The following is a 6,245-nucleotide window of genomic DNA, read 5'->3' as shown; positions in this document are numbered from 1 at the left end:
CAGAGCATGCAATTGTATATATTTACCAGGTTTTCTTGATCCATTCATCTACTGAGGGGCATCTGGGTTGGTTCCATATCTTAGCTATGGTAAATAATGCTGCAATAACCATAGTTGTGCTGGTAGTTTTAGTATGGTCTTGTTTGTGATCCTTTGGGTAAATGAACAAAAGTGGGATTGCTGGGTCATAGGGGAGCTTTATGTGGAGTCGTTTGAGGAAACTCCATACTGCTTTCCAAAGTGGTTGAAGACTTTTACACTCCCACCAAGAATGCAGTAGGGTTCCCTGGTGGCCCCATCCCCTCCAGCATTTGTTGTTGTAAAAACATGGATTGCTTCACTAATTTTCAACTCGTCCTTGAGCAGGGGCCATGCTAATCTTCTCTGTATCATTCTGATGTTAGTGTATAGGCTGCCAGATTAAGCACAGAACATTTTTTATATAGAAGGTGTAATTTATTTTCTTAGTCAATTCCACAAAAAAGTAAGTTCAAAAGAATTGTCATGAAATTTTAGAATCATGCATTTCTTACATAAGCACACATTTTTGATGTTGGCATAATTTGTGGAGGGGAAGGGGAAAATGTTTAAATAGGGATACAGGTAGACCCATTGCAACAATGAAAGGAACTTTACAACTTTGGTATCTCTAATACTGCCATACCTGCAGATTGTAACTTCATTGCTTCTTTTGAGGTAAGTATCACTATTCCTGGGTCTGCTTGGACTGTGGTTCTCCTAACACAAGCAAAACACATAGCACGCATCAAATGGTTAGAGTTTCTGAAACTTCCTTTTTTTTTTTTTTTTTTTTTTTTTTGGTCTGGGCTTGCCTGGAACTGCAATTCTCTAATCTCTGTTTTCTAAGTAGATAATATTAAAGGTTTGAGCCACTTTATCCAGTAAAAGTATACAATTTCAAGATATCTTGATATTGCCTATATTTGTGCTTAACATATATAGCTAACCTTAATTTTCTCCCTCTTTTGTTTAGTACTCTGTGTTGAAAACATTGACTTTCTTGATATACATGGCTTTGTTTTGGGTGGAATCCCATCACAATCCAAAAAATCTTCCAAAAAGTTTATGTCAAGAATCATGGAAAAGAAGGCTTCAGGTTGGAAAGAAAACACTGATCCTTAACTTATAATTGCAGTATATTTATAGTGTTAGTCAATACTTTCTGAAGTATGAGAAGAGAAGGAAGACAGAAATGTGAAAGATGTCAGGTCTCTGTGGAATTTCTGTAGTTGTCACTTCATGTTATATTCTTCCTTAAAACTTGCTTTATTAAAAGCCTCTGGGTGGATATTTGTTGGACTTATTGGTAACCTTACCCAAGAAATGAAGCTGATTTTAGAAGGTTGATGATTTGGTAAATAAAGGAATGATGAAAATGAGAACAGATATTGTCACAGAATGAGCCGACAAGGTTCATTGCTGAATAGCAAAACAAAGCAGTTTCAAGTCTGATGATGCACATTGGAACATATATAGATAGATACATATATGTATACATATACAAACATACGTGAAAAAGTATATATGCAGTAGAATACAGAGAAAGTTTGTGTGACAAGTATTAAACTATATCAAACTGGTTGCAGGAAAGGTCCAGTAAAATATCAATAGTTTAGCATAGATTTTGCATAGATTTCTAAAGGATGAAAATTCTTCCCTCATTTTATACTTTACAAATATCCTTAGTATATTTTAAGTTTTTTATATTGTAGTTGGAACATGTATATAATGCTGAGAATTGGAATTACATAAAGTATGCAACATGAATAGGTCAGCCAGAATAGGAAAGTTCATTAGATTCTTATTTCCAATTAACCACCAGGAGAAAAGAGTTCCAGTTCAGATTTTAGGTAGAGCACTGGCCTTGAACACAAAACGACCAGTCAGGCCATGAGTTTAAGCCTTAAGATCTACAGAAACAAAAACACAAAATATAACTTGGAGTTAGATATTTTATAATGAAGCATTTTTATATACTCTACATTGTTAGAAAGACTAGATTTCTGTGTTAGCTTTATAACCTACCATAATAAATGATATTGTCCATTTATTAAACAGAAAGGCTTACTCAGATTTATAAGTTTGAAGGTTTCAGTGTATGTTCAGTCGGTTTTATTGTTTTGGTGGCCTGTGACAAGACAATGTCAAGGTGAGGAGTATGACAAAAAGAAATGTTTTTGACCTAGAATGATTAAAAGAGAAAAGAAAGAAGATGAGAGTGCATGTTCTCATAGGTTTTATTCTGAAGAACTTAATCTCCAGAAGAACTATTCAGGTATTCTCCACAGTCTGGGAGGAAATGGAAAGTCATTTTTCTTTAACACATAGGTCTTTCTGGGGCATTGTAAATTCAAATGGCAACATCTTCACCAATGATAATGACTTGTCCAGGGGTGGAAGCAACTAGATATTGCTATAAATTCCAATCAGATCCTTTTTCTTCTCATACCATGAAAGCCTGCCACAATTCCCAATCAAATCCCATCAAAGATTCAAACATTAATGCTGTCCCAAAAGTTCTGTATGCAAACCCAGGTACATTCACTTCATTTAAGATGGCAATAGTATATGAAAATTTTAAGTCTTCCATAGAAAAAAATTCATATTAAGTGAAGTAAGCCGGTACCAAAGAAACTTAGGTCCCATGGTTTCCCTTATTTGCAATAACTACTATATGTCTGAGTCAAGCAGAAAAGGTCAGATAAGTTGATTTTAGGGAAGTGAACCCTAATATATGTATTCAAATTTTTTTTTTCTTTCAGGTGATTGTTTCTACACATTTATAAGATTATTTCTTTGTTGCTTTGTATGTCCCTCCCCCATGGCATAACCCTGCTTTCACTGTATTTGAGGTTGGTATAATTTGTGGAAGGGAAGGAAAAAAACAAATCGTTTAAATAGGGGTACAGTTGGATCCTTTGGAACAATGAGATGTACAAGTCGTTATATGGAAAAACGAACTTTACAACTTTGGTGGGGGCGGGGAGGAGGATTGCGTGGAGAGGGAGGGGGTGGAAGGATGGGAAGGGAAGGGATGGGAAGGGGAAACCAAGGAGGAGACTACAATGCTTGATAAGAAATGCATTCATGGGCTAGGAAGGTGGCTCAGTGGTAGAGCGCTTGCCTTGCATGCTCAAGGCCCTGGGTTCGATTCGTCAGCACCACATAAGCAAAAAGAAAAAAGCCAGAAGTGGTGCTGTGGCTCAAGTGGTAGAGCACTAGCCTTGAGCTGAAGAGCTGAGGGACAGCGCCCAGGCCCCAAGACCAGACCCCCCCCCAAAAAAAAAGAAAGAAAAAGAAAAAAAAGAAATGTACTCATTATCTTGCTCATGTAATTGTAACCCCTCACAGCGTTTTCACTATAAAAAAAAAGAAAATTTTAAGTCTTCCAATTACGTTGTCACCAAGGAAACAATTACAATATTTCCTTAAAAAATATCTAGATTGTAGAACACTTTAATCAGAAAATTGAAGGAGTATCCATTATAGGATTTAATTTAAATATTTAGTCACTGAAATGGATATTCTATATCCACAACTTAGAGCCCTTTCAAAATACATAATTACAAACCTCATCCATTACCATCTTCCGTGAAGACAGTCCTTGCTGAAAACAAACCAAATGTGGTAAACCAATTAAAATGTACGCCATTGTCAAATGCTGTTGTTTTAAAGCATGGAAGTGACAGCACAATTAATGCCAGTGAACAGCTGGTTCTAAGGAGTTTGGAAAGTGATTACTTTGTACTCTAGGTGGAAAAATCCACAGATGTTTCCGATTGTGCTTCGTTTTGGCATTTGTAAGATATATTTTGGAAAGCACAATGAATGAAAGCATGTTGTTTTATAAAGATTTGCTGGCTGACAAACTAGGGAAAGAAAACTTATTGAAATGTTTCAAATGAGAAGACAGACAATAAAGTGTGTAAAATGTGGTATGCAGCTTTAAATACAGACTGAAGCAAACCAAAGAATGGGAAAAAAATTTTCCTTAAATGCTTTCTGGGTATATTGTGCTATACACTATAATGATGAAATGATCATTTCTTTGGAAAAGTCATGAAAAAACACTGTCACCTGTTGAATTTCTTTATAAAGTGAATCTTAAATGACAAGAATGAAGAAATTTAAATATGTTAATAAAACATTATCAAGTATTACTTTAATTTTTGATTAAAAGTTAAATCAAACTGACAGACTATTAGTCCATTAAGATTAATGTTTCCTGTCATATGTTATTTTCTTTTTGTTCCTCTTTTATGGGTGGTGATTTTTTTTTCAGAAAGTCAACCTAGTCTTAACCATTATCCACAAAATTTATGCTGTCATAGAATCAGAAAGTTTTTTTTATTAAATTAAGACAATAGTAGGCTCATTTTATGCCAAACCAAAATATAAACACCAAAAACATTTTTCACTAAAAAAACACTCAAAAAATCATGAGGTTTTGGGGGAAGATGGAGGAGGAGAAGCTGGAGGGTAAACAAGCTCTTACATAGAAAGCAGTTTAAATGTTCCAGTCACACCAAGTGTGCCATCACAGTACAGAGAGTTTGGCCAAAGATGGAAAATCCAGGCAAGATGACAGATCTGAGCACTTGCCAGTAGCCACAGCTGAGGTGGCAGTAGGTACAGCGCCAGTGGCTATAGCCACCATACCTACAGAGAGGGTCCATGACAAAGGCCCCAGACGTGGCTGGTGAGCAGATTCTACTCAACACCAGCAAGAACTGACAAGGAGCAGATATCTTCATCCTGCAGATCACAGACCAGAGATGACCCAGGAACCAACACTCTTACATGAGTAGAATCCTGACATCCTTACTCCTTCTCAGGGATCAGAGGAGGGAAGGCCGCCCCTCCCCCACTACCAGAGATCTCCATCTATGTTACTGACCTCCCCAGGGCTGAGCAGCTAGCTCCAATTCAGGCCTTGGAAGAAAACAAAAGAGTCATTTAGTAGGTCACAGGAAGTAGACATGACCTGTCAGGCTCAGCTCCACACAGGGGAATGTCACCCCACCAAGCCAGTGGAGCCTCTGTGGAGTGATGTCCTTCACATGGTAAATAGAGCCAGAGGCTGCCCCTCCCTACAACAGCCTAGACAAACAATTGAAACTAAGTAAAAAAAAAAAACCCTGAGAATGGGTTCCATGAGTGTTTCAGGAGTTGCCCCTCAGGGAAAAGCTACCATTTTCTGAAAGGCCCCAACCCTACCTCATCATGGCATTTACACAGTGGAGGAAACTGCCATCTTCCTCTTTGGTGATATTCAAAGCATATCTCCCTCCCACTGAATAGCCTGGGTAGAGGATCACAAAATCCTGGGTAAAGCAGAGCATTTTTCTGCCTGCACAAAAAAAACTGACTTAAGAAACCAGTCAAGCAAAATGAAAACTAAACACCACAAGCACACCAGAGACTCCACCAAGAGACAGGTTATAGACACAGGAGAGATACAGGGTCTTATCATCCCCCCCCAAAAAATCCCCAAATAAAAGAACTCTTCTTTTTAACCTTTTTTTCAATTTTTAAAAGTGTTTGATGTTAATTTTTTCTCATAATTTTTATTTTTGATGTGTGTGTGTGGGTTTAATCTCTTTTGACCTTTTGGTCCTTTTTTATTGTTTTCATTTCTTTCTCTCTCTCTTTCTTTTTGTTTGACATAATTGCTGTTCTGCTCATCCCCAGATACATACCAGTGGTCAATTATTAGACCTTATCCCCCATTGTGTACATACTTAATCCTGAAATTTATTACTCGATTCAAAAAAATCTTAGGCTTAATTTCTTTAATGGCAGTATTATCTCTTTATACCAGTATAATTTTCAATTAACTAATTTTAATTTTCTTTTATTTTTTAGTTTTTCATGTTTCCTTTCTATCCCTCCTCTCCTCTCAACCTATCCTTTTCTTCTCTCCATATCATTTCTTTAAAGTTACATAATTTTTAAGTGTTTCACTTCTTAGATTTAAATTTTTGTTTATCCATTTTTTCTTTATTTTTAAAAAAATCTCTCTCCAATCATTCTGTACAATGCATTTCCCTCTCAGAGATTAGGACTTGGTTAAATTCACTCTTTTTTTTCCACCAGATTTCTTTTTATTTTTTAATTTTTTTTGGGGGGGATCCAGTCGTGGGACCTGAACTCTGGGCCTGGGAGCTGTCCCTCAGCTCTTCAGCTCAAGGCTAGCACTCTACCACTTGAGCCACAGCGCTACT

The 6,245-nt window shown here is 36.7% G+C and overlaps 1 non-coding gene across 1 annotated transcript; it reads right to left on the bottom strand.

Annotated features, from left to right (window-relative positions):
- Positions 1-321: 321 nt before the first annotated feature.
- LOC138830217 (U6 spliceosomal RNA) lies at positions 322-428 on the bottom strand. Its single transcript, XR_011372932.1, has one exon. It is a non-coding gene; the product is annotated as a U6 spliceosomal RNA (small nuclear RNA).
- Positions 429-6,245: the final 5,817 nt, after the last annotated feature.

Source organism: Dipodomys merriami, unplaced genomic scaffold, assembly GCF_024711535.1.
Source record: "Dipodomys merriami isolate MVZ:Mamm:240054 unplaced genomic scaffold, mDipMer1.0.p SCAF_186, whole genome shotgun sequence".
NCBI lineage: Eukaryota > Metazoa > Chordata > Mammalia > Rodentia > Heteromyidae > Dipodomys > Dipodomys merriami.
This window is presented reverse-complemented; position numbering and strand designations above follow the sequence as displayed.